The sequence below is a fragment of the Paramisgurnus dabryanus genome, chromosome 18, assembly GCF_030506205.2.
Source record: "Paramisgurnus dabryanus chromosome 18, PD_genome_1.1, whole genome shotgun sequence".
Taxonomy (NCBI): Eukaryota; Metazoa; Chordata; class Actinopteri; order Cypriniformes; family Cobitidae; genus Paramisgurnus; species Paramisgurnus dabryanus.
In genome coordinates, this window is record NC_133354.1 from 24,100,284 (window position 1) to 24,113,081 (window position 12,798).

The window sequence follows — 12,798 nt, forward strand, 5'->3', positions numbered from 1 at the left end:
GTTGTGGCATGCTCTTCTCTACCGGCTGCTCATTTTCTTGCTCTTTACGGCTCGAGTCTTTAATCTCTCGGCCTCCTGTTCTCATTCTTTCCTAATCCTCTTCACCAAGAGAAAAGATGAAACTGATATTCTCTTCCCATCTGTCGGTAGACTGAAACTTCAGAAATGCTTTACCACTGACTAAACATTTTCTTATATACAACCGTTAAAAGTTACATGCGCAACATCTGTGCATGCAGAAACAATAGTACAAACTTCAGAGTATAGATTTGCATGGTGGTGAAAATGCAACTCACCTTAAAGTGAAAATTTGCATAGCACCTTAAATAAACTGTGGGTGTTATCTCATTCCCAGGATAAGAAGAATGGAGCCGTGTTGTTTTGCTGTATATCAGTCTACATGAGGCTTGTGTTATATGAGGTAAGCATCATCCAAAGCTAAATAAAAGAATTTCAGGGGAGTTGAAATGATTGCATCAAACCTGTTTTATTGGTGGGTGATGTGCTGTGATGTATGAAAGATTTTTACTGCAGCAACTTCTATAGCGCACCTGTGCCGAATGTTTAAACAATCAGGTTTGCATTGTTTTTTTTATAGAAAAGTACAAATTGATCTCCACATACTTAAAAATAAAGATGCTAAAAGTGCCATAAAAGAAACATTTTTGGACCTTTCGCTCATGGATTGTTGTACATTATGACTTGAACAGACAGTTTACCCAAAAATGAAAATTCTCTCATTATGTATTCATCCGTTATTCCAAGCCTGCGTGACTTTCTTTCATCCATGCAACATGTAGATATTATCCAGAAAGTTAGTGACCCACAGCCTCAGTTCCCTCAGTTTAACTTTCTTTAGAAATTCTCACTTGTGTTCCACGTAAAAAACATGCAGATTAGATCAGAACAGAAATCTTGATCTGTGGCTGAACAACAAAACTGGACAGAGACCCCAAATGGCATAGCAGATCATATAGTGAGTGTTTTAAGAGAGGGTGAGATGATCAAAGAAGCTGCCCCGAGGGTAAACCGACTGGGGGTCTCTATTAGTTTTATCGGCTTGCCACTATAACAACCACCTCCTCTCTCTCCTATTCCTCCCCCCTTTGCTCTGCCATATGATGGGCGTCCAAGGGCCCTCCGCCCCCAGGGCCGCTCGACTGGGGTCACGTGAGGGACCTGTCAGCTGGAAAGCCTGCCACCAGTTGCCCGATCGGTGGTGAGGTTTTGACTATAGGAGTGGTGTATCCTCGCCTAATTAGATGCTTAGTGCGGTCATTACACTACAGTTGAGCAAACACAGACCAGTGTCTGCTGTGTTTGGGGTTTGTGAGCTGTCTAAAGGAACCCATGTGTGAGAGGTGAAGAGGGTCAGCTGTGGAACAAGAAGACTTGTTTCCCCTTTGACCCCAGGTCCTTATTTCTCAGCGGTGAGAACGGGGATACAATAAGACATACAGGGCAGTGTGACCAGGAACAAAACTGTGACTGCAGGAGTCCATGTGGAGCTGTTGTTCATGCTCAGAATCAAGTTCAATGCGTGACAGACCTCAGCTGATCTTTATATTGTCAGGCCTTGGTAATAGCGATCTGGGTAATTTGCTTTTCTATTATTGGCTTAGAGTGGTTCTTTAGATATTCATAATTAAATGTTTGCACTTTTACCACCTTTTTACTGTGATTTTACCCACATTAATACTATTTAGAAAAAAAAACAATAATAGGAAATAAGTTAAAGATATTTTCGTATCAGATCAAAGTATTATACTATTAAAAAACAGTTCACCCTCAAAATTTAATTCATAATTTATACATTATATTTCTTTATAGCAATAAGGCCACTATTTTAAATACTAAATTGTTACAAGATTTTAAAACAAGACAGACAACTTGTCCTTTAAAGTTACAAAAAATAGCCCTGGCATAGTTCAAGCTTTAATCTGAAACCGGAATATATGCTATTTTAAAGGGGACTTTTTACAAGACTTTTTTAAGATGTCAAATAAATCTTTGGTGTCCCCAAATTACATATGTGATGTTCTAGCTCAACTTATTACACGGCTCTCTGGAATGCTTGATTCTGATTGGTCAGTTGAGACATTTGCAGGTTCGTTCTTTTCGAATAATAACTTCTCCAAAATAATAACGCATAGCCGGTACTACTTTTACGAGTAAGATCGCTCCGCGCCAATAAAGATTACTGTTTGTTTGGCGCCATCTTGTGACAAACACTGGACAACCACGACAAGACACAGAGAGCTTACTGAGACTGAACTTGACAAAATAGAGCATGACAGCTACGAAGCCAACACACAAAAAAATACAGAATGGGCATTAAAACTTCTCAAAGACTGGCTAAAAGAGAAAAAAATGGAGACAGACAAGTATGAAGCAGAGGATCTTAATAAGGTATTACGATCATTTTATGCATCTGTGCAAAGTTTCGCGGAAGGATAAAAATGTTAATTTAAAACAAATATGCCAATAAAATGTTTCAAATTCATATTCATGTCCAGTTTTTTTTCTTATGTGACAAGTAGCCGTGTAATAAGCGGGATAATGTAGAGGCAGCCGGTAGTTATTGGGAAATAAGCCCCTTCAGTGTGATACAAGACCCTCCGCTTCGCGTCGGGTCCTGATCACACTGTCGGGGCTTATTTCCCGATAACTTCCGGCTGCCTCTACATTATCCCTTACATATACAGATAATTTATTATAACGTTAAAATTGCCACTTTGTAGTTGTAAGCAAAATGTGCTATTTTGGGTGTGTCCTTTAAAATGCAAATGAGCTGATCTCTCCACTAAATGACAGTGCTGTGGTTGGATAGTGCAGAGTAAGGGGCCGTTTTATCCCCTTCTGACATCAGAAGGGGAGTCAAATTTCAATGAACAATTTTTTAACATACTTGCAGAGAAAGGTTTACCAAAACTAAGTTACTGGGTTGATCTTTACACATTGTCTAGGTTGATAGAAGCACTGGGGACCCAATTATAGCAATTAAACATGGAAAAGTCAGATGTCCCCTTTATAGGGGACTTTAAATTACTTTTAACAACTGTTATTAAATGTCTTTTGAGGTGAAGCGATGAGTTTATGAAATGTTGGGTCAGAGGTCAGTCTTCCACCCTACCTCAACTCTATTAGAAACACGCGTACACCCAAAGTTTATAATGCTTGATATATAAATGTTTTCTTACAAAAACCATTACTTTGCCTCGTGGGCATTTAAAGGTGCAATGTAAGGATCTCTTGACAGAAATGCAATATAATCTACATAACTATATTATCAGTGGTGTAAAAAGACCTTACATAATTAACTGTATTGTTTGGGTTAGGGTTAGGGTATTTAACCTTACAATGAGCCGTTTTTATCTTCATACACCGCGGGTCCCCTAACAAGAAAGTTGTTGTCATGTTTAGCCCTAAACGCACAAACTGTTGTATAGAGTGTGTTTTACCACTACGTTGTCTCAGTCGACGGCATGTTTGTCCTATGACTGCTACTCATTGTGTTTCAAAGTTGAGGATTGTTGCAATTCACCACCTCACCATTCCATAAAGTTATCTCGTCAATTAAGAGAAAACGCCTTCCTGCCAATGACAAGTTTTTAGGGCAATCCACATTCTGCTATTTTCCACTAGGTGGTGCTCTTACCAAACTTATGAAACACTAACTTTTGTGAAAATCATAAAAAATGCTGGCGCTGGCTGGTAACTTTTTTCAAAAATGCTGGCGGGGAAAGAGTTAATAGCTGAATGAATTCGTTTTTAATGGGTGGATGTGCTTTTTGAAGCTTTAAAACTGGAAAATGCCATTATAAAGCTGAAAAGAGGCAGGTTATTATGTAATATAACTCCATTTGTGTTTGGGTGAAAGAAAAAAAGTCCAATACATCAGTACATTTTTACTGAGCTATTCCTCTAACATGTATTCAGTAAGTTTAATTGTTCACCGAACAGCTATGGCTAAAATGTAATGCTTGAACCCAACATATAAAACCACAGCTATAGAGTAAACACTCAATTGTGTAATTAGATTTTTGTCTCAAAACCTTATAGTTCTTGTGTCAACTTCTCCATGCCCCTGCCTCTCCTACATCAGTTTATATAAAAGTTTTAACAGCTGGATGGATGAGTTCAAAGAGCGTGATGCTCTCAAGTCTCAAAGCTCTAATCACTACCCTTGAGTTGATCCACAATCCATACAATTCACCTTCTCCATTCAAACTTCATGTACAGCTGGCCTCAGGCACTTCATTACAAATGCTGCAGACAAAACAGAAAGTGTTTCACAATTAGAAAGAATGGCAAATAGACAATAAGATCATATCAGTTTGGTTTGAAAACACCACGCAGGCGCCTGCCACAGATGCTGGAGGACTTTGAAATCTGTCACTAACTGTAGAGTCATCTCATCTCTCTTTTCCTCTCTTTACTCTTTGTGTGGGCAAACTGACAGTGTGCAAGATTACACCCGCTTTCTTACTGCGCGTGGCGTCTTGCATTGTGTCGGTTTTTCTTTTGTGAAATCGGGAATCGATGCGTTGGCGGGCAATTTGAACTGCGTGTTTGAAGAGAGCTGTCTGTTGGCTTGTACATTGTCATGTTTGTTTCGCTATTGATGGCCCTCAGGGTGAGTTAACAGTAATGATTCATGTGTAACTTAAAAGGGCTGTTTGTTTTGTAAATCCTGATGAATCATGTTATTCCAGCATGATTTCATTTACTATATGTCAATATGTGTGGAGGTTGCTGAATATACATTTAAAATGAACAAATATCAAATATAAAAAAATCGGGTAACTGGTTGGGTGGTACAGACAGCAGACGGTGCGGATCCGGCCCGGAGTCATCTGCTGTCTGTAGCACCCAACCAGCATTTAAGGCTTTTGTCTTGTTTATGTCTTTTAAAGATAGGGACCAGTGTTGGGGTAAATGCATAACAAGTAACGTGCATTACGTAATAATATAACTTTTCTAAACGAGTAAAGTAATGCATTCCTTTATAAATGTACACATTAATATTTGAGTTACTAAAAAAAATAATGCAAGTTACTTTTCAGCTTTATTAATTTGAAAAAAAAAATGATGTACTGAATTACACTGAACGTAGTCACGTAGGATTACGCGCTCTGTGTGTGAGCGCCTGAGCGCAACAGTTTGAGTCAGAAACAGAGATGGCTGGCCAGAGCTTGACATTTTTGCGATGAAAATTGAGATTTATTTTTTGAATGGAGAACTTCTCTGTCATAAAAAACACCTGAAAAGAGATCAAGCCATAAGAAAAAGTAATGCAAAAGTAGCTTAAAAGTAATGCAAGTATTACTTTCCATGAAAAGTAACTAAGTAACATAATTAGTTTTTTGGGAGTGATTTAATATTGTAATGCATTACCTTTAAAAGTAACTTTCCTCAACACAGATAGGGACACACAAAACCGATGGCAACAAAGTAGTCGTGAACAGTCAGCCCACGTTAGCGCGTGCTGGCTGCGTCTGGGTTCAAAGTTGCCCTGACACACCAAAAAAGATGCCGGCCAAGTATCATATCCGTTCTGCACCTGCGTGAGATGAGATAACTTTCCATACCAGCAGGTGGCAGTAGTTGGTGAGCATTACTTAAAATGTAAAACCGAATGATCTATAACTGCTATGATACAAAGCTTAAAGGAACAGTATGTAAGAATATTTATATCATTCACAACTCAAATACTTATATCACTGACAACAGTGGTCTGGGCCAGGATTTTGTCATTTAAAAAGTGGAGTTGCAGCCCTCAACTGATGTTTATGTTGTCATGTTGTGTATTGGCCACCAGTTGTGTGATTGCAGTACCAGTTTTAGCCACAAGTTTTTTGATTGCAATACCAGTTTTGGCCACAATCCTACATACTGTTCCTTTAAATGAGACATTTTTATCTACAAACACCGAAGGTCCCCTTACATGAAAGTCGCCATTTTGGGCCGGCATGTTTCTACAGAAGCCTTTAATGGACAAACTTGTTTTACTAAGTTGTCTACGACGATGACATGTTTGTGCCGTGGTGGCTACCGTAGCTTCTCCATGTGTTTCAAAAGCGAGGGATGAGCAATGAACTTAGCCGTTGGTTGCAATTCGCAACCTCGCCACTAGATGCCTGTAAAGTTTACACACTGCACCTTTAAGTCAGACGAAACTTAAAACCCTCCTGAACACCGAACCATCAGTTTGGTGTATAAAAACAAAACAAATCAGTTGGTCTGGTGTAATTTGTGAAGACGTCTGCACATGTGTATTACTAGCCTGATCTCACAAGAATTTGTATATATTTTACGAGTTGGCTAATTCATATGAATTTGTAAAAGGGTAGTCAGACAAAAATTTAGGATTATCATAAAAAAAAACAATAAAAAACCCACCCTAACACCTGTGTCACAGGGGTCGAGGAAATTGTACATTTTTTTTATAAATGTGATCGTATGAATTAATACAAATTAGCCACCTCATAAAATACGTACAAATTGCCAAGAGATAGCATTGGTATTAACAGTATTTTTAAGCCAATTTCCAATTGACGCTGTACCTGATAGCTTTCAATGCTTCATTAAATTGTAAGCAAAAAGTGCTAATTTACAACCGACTAAAGAAAAGATCCAGTATCTTGTGGGTTCATATTTTTTCAGTAAGTGATTATTCAGTAATTCAGAGATTCAATCAGCTGTAAAAAGTAAGACTGGCATCGGTCTTGACCTATGGTTTGTGATAAAGCAGCTGATTAATGGCGCTGTTTTTATTCACATCCACTCATGCAGGTTTATTGAAGTTTGTGTCAATGAGCACTTGTGTATCTAGACGCTCTAGATTATTTGCGACCGCTATTGACTGGCCACGTGTAATTTGTCCACTTTAATTGTAGTTTGCTGCTCAAAGAGACTTCGCGCAAAGTCCGGTTATGCAATAAACAAGAGCATCCAAACCTTCCCACATCATCGGCCCTAAATCCCCCATCATTCCCTGTCGTCTGTGGGACAGGGGGAAACATCTCCAGAGCATTGTAGCCACATGCCCCCCCGCAATGAATCCGTCAAAGAACAGCTTTTCTGGGAGTTACGCCTTGGCTGGATCAATAAGTCTGTAGAGCAGTTTCCCAAGATGGATGACACAGTCCCTTCTTGTTAGCGAGACTCTGTCACCCAGCCGTGATCTGGCATGGATCACAGAGCAAGATCCTAAGGGACCCGAAATTCAGCAAAACACTGATCGGTCTTCAGTACTTAGCAGTCATTTAGGGTTTCTAATGAATGTTGGTGTTGACAATGACCGATCTAAACATCCCAGATGTTAGATCAGCATGCGATTATACGACTCACAGCTGAAAGTGGTGAGTCAGTGAGTCATGAATGAATCAATGATTCATAGCTTGTCACTTTATAATCAAATCATTCCTGCATGTATACTTCACACATTTGTTTACCGTTCAGTGATATTTGGGCACTTGGGTAGCACTTTTAAAGCTATGAAAGACATTACGTTAGATAACAAAAGTGCCATCTGCTAACAAATAATGCTGTCCAACAAGGTTAACTATAGACCCGATATAGTTCGCCTATTAGTAACCCACATGTCGTTTTCTGCAAAATAACTTAAGATGTTTTATATCTTGTGAGATGTATGATATTCAACATTTAGTAAAGTCAATAGTGATTACAAGGTGTTTGTTTTTTTATTTATTTAATTAATTTAATTTATTTTGGGGCTATGGTTAGACCTCTATTAAATTTTCACTGACAGCTTTGACCTTGTTTTAGTTTACACTATAAAAATGCAACATGAAGTTAAAACAACGTGGTTTTGCAAGTCAATTCAACCTACTATTATAAGTTTTTACTTGTGATAAGTTGGCATAACTTATAAAAACAAGTTGAAATTGTTTAACTTAATTAGTTAAGTTAAAGTAACATTTAACTTAACACTGTTTTTTTACAGTGTAGACATGTTTGGACGGCCATTAGATGTCTTTTAGGGGCTGTTTACACTTGGTGTTAAGATGTGTTTTCATCAATCGGATCACAAGTGGACGAGAGAGACACATTACGTTTACACCTGGTATTTAAATCCGTCTCTTTTGTCCTTCGACCGCTTCTGTCCTGAATACTGTGAGGGGACGGTCCGTGAGACGGTGGGCGAGTCTCTCTGCTGTCATTCAAATGCGAGTGGGAGTAATGATGAGTTTATATGGACGCAAACTAATATTATGTCGGAGTCCGCTGCTTGTTTAGCAAGTATACATGCTGCACAGTGTTTTGTAAGTTTTTATGTTCGAGCTTTCTCTGAATTTTCAGCGCAATTGATGAAATAAGATCGCGCAACTTTCACGCTTTCAAAACGAAACTACGGAGAACACCCGCTGTAGTTTTATCAATGAAAGGCTAAAAATAGTGCTGTTCATCGTATGTTCACGCCAGAAGTAAAAAAAGACGTAAAACTTGTGTTTAATACCTCAGATTAGATAAATGGGCGGAGAGAAGGCGGTCGCGTGTGGCTGTTCGAACACATTCAACCACATATGCGTTCCGCAACTCCAAAGCGATCCGATCGAAAGTGGTTTCGACTACCTCTGGATGTGGTTGAAAGTGGTCGAAAGTGGACGTTTTCAAAACGTTTTGAACACCATTTACACCTGGCATTAACGTCGTCCACTTGTGATCCGATCGACGAAAACGCATGTTAATGCCAAGTGTAAACAGCCTCTTAAATGCAAAATAGTTTGCTAGGATCTAGTGGCGGCCAGTGACTTCTCTTCCGAGGGGCGCGAATTCAAAGTAAGTGTTTGAAGTGTCATGTGTGTTGCTCTTGTTTTCAAATATGTGTTTGTTGCATCATGTGAACCATTGTGCATCATGCGTTTTGTCAAAATTCGAGCCTGCTTCACACGCGTCGAAAGGAATTATAATAAATTTGTGTTCACAAAATACTCGCAGGACACTAATTTAACACTAAACTCTGATTACACATGAGATTAAGTGAGTAACTGGCAAAAGCGAGCATCTCTTTTATCATAAACTCTTAGATGCGTCTCGTATTTTGACATCACACGTAATGCACATAAGTTTATATGATGCACCGTACACATATTTTGACATTATGAGCCACACATGACGGGATACATACATGTTGTGACGAGCTTCAAATCGTGTGTCCTCAAAAAAGAAGTCACCGGCCGCCACCGCCGGGATCTTTTTTTAAACAGACTTTTTTGCAGTAACAGCTATTTTACGATTACTTTTAATCAACTGGTTGCAAGAAATTTACTTTAAGTAGATTTTATTTGGTAAGTTCCACTCAAATTTATGCAAATGTTTTAACTAACTCTAAGAAAGCATGTGTTCATTTTTTACACATTTTTTTGTGTTATCTTAAGTAACATTAAGTAACAATTAAGTTGTTTTAAGTAACACAAAATGTGGTGTTCCAATAATAACACAGAGATTTATGAATTATCATCCCAGTCTCACGAAATTACGAACCTATCGTCACGTAATTTTTTATTCTTTTTTGTGATAATGTCACGAATTTCCGCATTTTATTGTTATCGTATCACAAATTTCTGTTTACACGTCATTGTCACATATTTGTTACTCAACTGTGTTGTCCTATTTTCTTATCATTGTCGCTTTGGTTTAGGGTTAGATTGACATAAAATGACACCCTTACCCAAACCCACCTGTAACCCTAATGCCAGGCAAAATTGGTCAGAAAATATAAAAAAATCAGAAAAAAATAGTATAAACCAATACTTAAAGTGACATCCTAACGCAAACATCAAATCTAACCATAAACCAATCCGAAAATATAAAAAAATCAGAACATATAAAAATTAATGAGAAAAATAGTATAAACCAATACTTAAAGTGACATCCTAACGTAAACACCACATCAAACACTAAAATGATCAGAAAATATAAAAAATCAGAAAATATAAAAAATAAACGAGAAAATAGTATAAACCAATACTTAAAGTGACATCCTAACGCAAACATCAAATCTAACCCTAAACCAATCAGAAAATATAAAAATAAATCAGACAAAATAGTATAAACCATTACTTAAAGTGACATCCTAACGCAAACATCAAATCTAACCCTAAACCAATCCGAAAATATAAAAAAATCAGAAAATATAAAAATTAATGAGAAAAAATAGTATAAACCAATACTTAAAGTGACATCCCAACGCAAACATCAAATCTAACCCTAAACCAATCAGAAAATATAAAAATAAATCAGACAAAATAGTATAAACCAATACTTAAAGTGACATCCTAATGCAAACACCAAATCAAACACTAAAATGGTCAGAAAATATAAAAAAATCAGAAAATATAAAAAATAAACGAAAAAAATAGTATAAACCAATACTTAAAGTGACATCCTAACGCAAACATCAAATCTAACCATAAACCGATCAGAAAATATAAAAAAAATCAGAAAATATAAAAAACAAATCAAACAAAATAGTATAAACCAATACTTAAAGTGACATCCTAATGCAAACACCAAATCTAACCCTAAACCCAAGTGACAATGGTTTGAAAATAGGAAAAAGCAGTTGAGTAACCAATACGTGACAATGACAGAAATTCGTGATATGGTCACAAATAAAACGCAGAAATTTTTATTAAAAGAATAAAAAATGTATGTGACTAAAGGTACGTAATTTCATGAGACTGGGTTACTATTCTGGGACAACGCATTTAGTGTGTTGTCCCTAACCTAACACTGATTGTGTTGTTTTTTAACACATCCGTTCTAGGAGGTCAACTGTGGATAAATATTATACAAGCAGTCTTAAATTTACTTAGTACATCCATTTGTTTTATAATGTGAAATCGTGTTTGTTCTCTATTTATTGTTTCAAAAATAAATGCCACTTGTTTTGATATTTTTATGTCTTTTGTGTAAAGTGAAAGCCTTACAGTGAATGAATTACATTGAATTTTATCCAATCATTAAAAAAGGTCAAATAATAGACCTGTGACAAAGGGCTTGTAAGCTTATTGTTTTGCTTCGCTGGAAAAGAAAACAGCATGTTCTGTTGTCATTGTGATTCCTGCCACAGCAGGTGGGGAATATAACCTGACCTCACATTGTGACATGTTTAGACCCTGAAGCCAGTCAATCCCTATAGCGTAACAAGTGCAGTAAAAGCAAGATGATTAATATGCCGATATTAATTTTGGTGGAAAAGTGCCAATAACCCGATTTGATGAAAAGTTTAGATTATACCCCGGAGAGGAGCCAAAAGAGGAACTGCAAGCACAACCCTGTGATTCTCTGGAACGCCCTGACAGTTCAATGAAAGTCTTTATGCAAATGCTTTGTTTGCTAACGTTTGTAATTTGCTTTGTTGTAGTTTATTTAGATGCATCCTGAGTGGTTTTGTTGTTTGTATTTGATTTGTGATGGCCTTAGTTGTTACCTTATGCCATTTACTAATCCATCAGGTATGCTCAAATCCTAAAAATACAAATTGTTTTTTGAATGAACAACATTGTATCTGAATTTCAAAAAGTGCACTTTTGCATCTAAAGAGGTCATATTAGTACCTCAGAGGTGCATATTGGTACCAAATGTTATATATCTATACCTAAACGGTGCATATTAGGACCTCTTTAAAGGGTCCTGCCCCAGTGATAGCTTGGGACTGTTTTATGAAAAAAAATTCTGATAGTGTACCCTACATTACCATTATAGCTAGAAAAAAATGAATTTAAAATACTGAATGTAATCTCTGGCATAGAAAATTTTTACTTTCTAGAAAAATCAGTTTTATTTGTTTTCTGCCATTGAATACAAAGAGCTTGAGATCCGCCCGTTAGCACAGTTCATTTATTGATCATGTGACGGCAGGATAATGACACAATTGGCTCAATAATGAGGGATTGATGACCTGCAGAGTCTATATAGATGCAACAGAATGGGGTTAAGCATGCAACCCGTTGAGAGGCGATGGCTTCAATGAACTCTACACAAACCAGAATGCAGTGCTGAACAGTCAGGGGCCAATAAAACATATGCTGAGCTGCCGTCTAAAAGCATTGTGTGGTTATCTGACACACCTTTTGTTCGTGCCTGCCGCTATAACCGTTTCAAACGTATCTATATCTGTTTTGATATAGCTTAAAACAAAACACTTTATGCTTAATCTGCATGTAAATTGTTTTTGACATATGGAATTTGATTATCATCTGTCTTTACATAAAAGGCACTCTTAACAGTTGGGTCATAAAATAGTTTCGTTGATTTTTTTTTTAAATGTGTTGTTAAAAATTGTGATCAGAAGCAGGGTACTGAACTGCTTGGTTTTATTTCTGCAAATGCAAAAATATTTGTTTGTAACTGCTGGTTTTGTCTATTTAAATACAACAGTGTTGCAATTTCAGTAATACTCAATAATTAAGTTACTTAAGCAATGTGGTAACAATAAGAACATTGTGTAAGCATATGCCGTAATAGTGAAAACATAAATACACTCAGTGGCGGCCGGTGACTTCTCTACTGAGGGGCGCAAAATAAAAAAATGTGTGTTGTGTGTGGCTCATTATGTCAAAATATGTGTTTGGTGCATAATGTGAAGCTAGGTGCATCCAACGCTATCTCACAAGAATTCTTACATATTTTACGAGTTGGTTAATTCATAGGATCACATTCGTAGATTTTTTTACTTTTACAATTTGCATAAACCCCTGTGACATTGGGGTTAGGTTATTGTTTTTTCCACGATGATCGTACGTTTTAGCGACTTCAGCAGGCATC

At 37.1% G+C, this 12,798-nt stretch overlaps 1 long non-coding RNA gene across 1 annotated transcript in view; it reads left to right on the plus strand.

Moving 5' to 3' along the window:
- The first annotated feature begins 353 nt into the window (after positions 1 to 353).
- The window catches only part of LOC135776919 (uncharacterized), a 53,280-nt gene continuing 40,835 nt past the window's right edge, over positions 354 to 12,798 (plus strand). Inside the window, exon 1 of the long non-coding RNA XR_010544231.2 lies at positions 354 to 421. This is a non-coding gene — a long non-coding RNA (uncharacterized lncRNA). The remainder of the gene's footprint in view (positions 422 to 12,798) is intronic.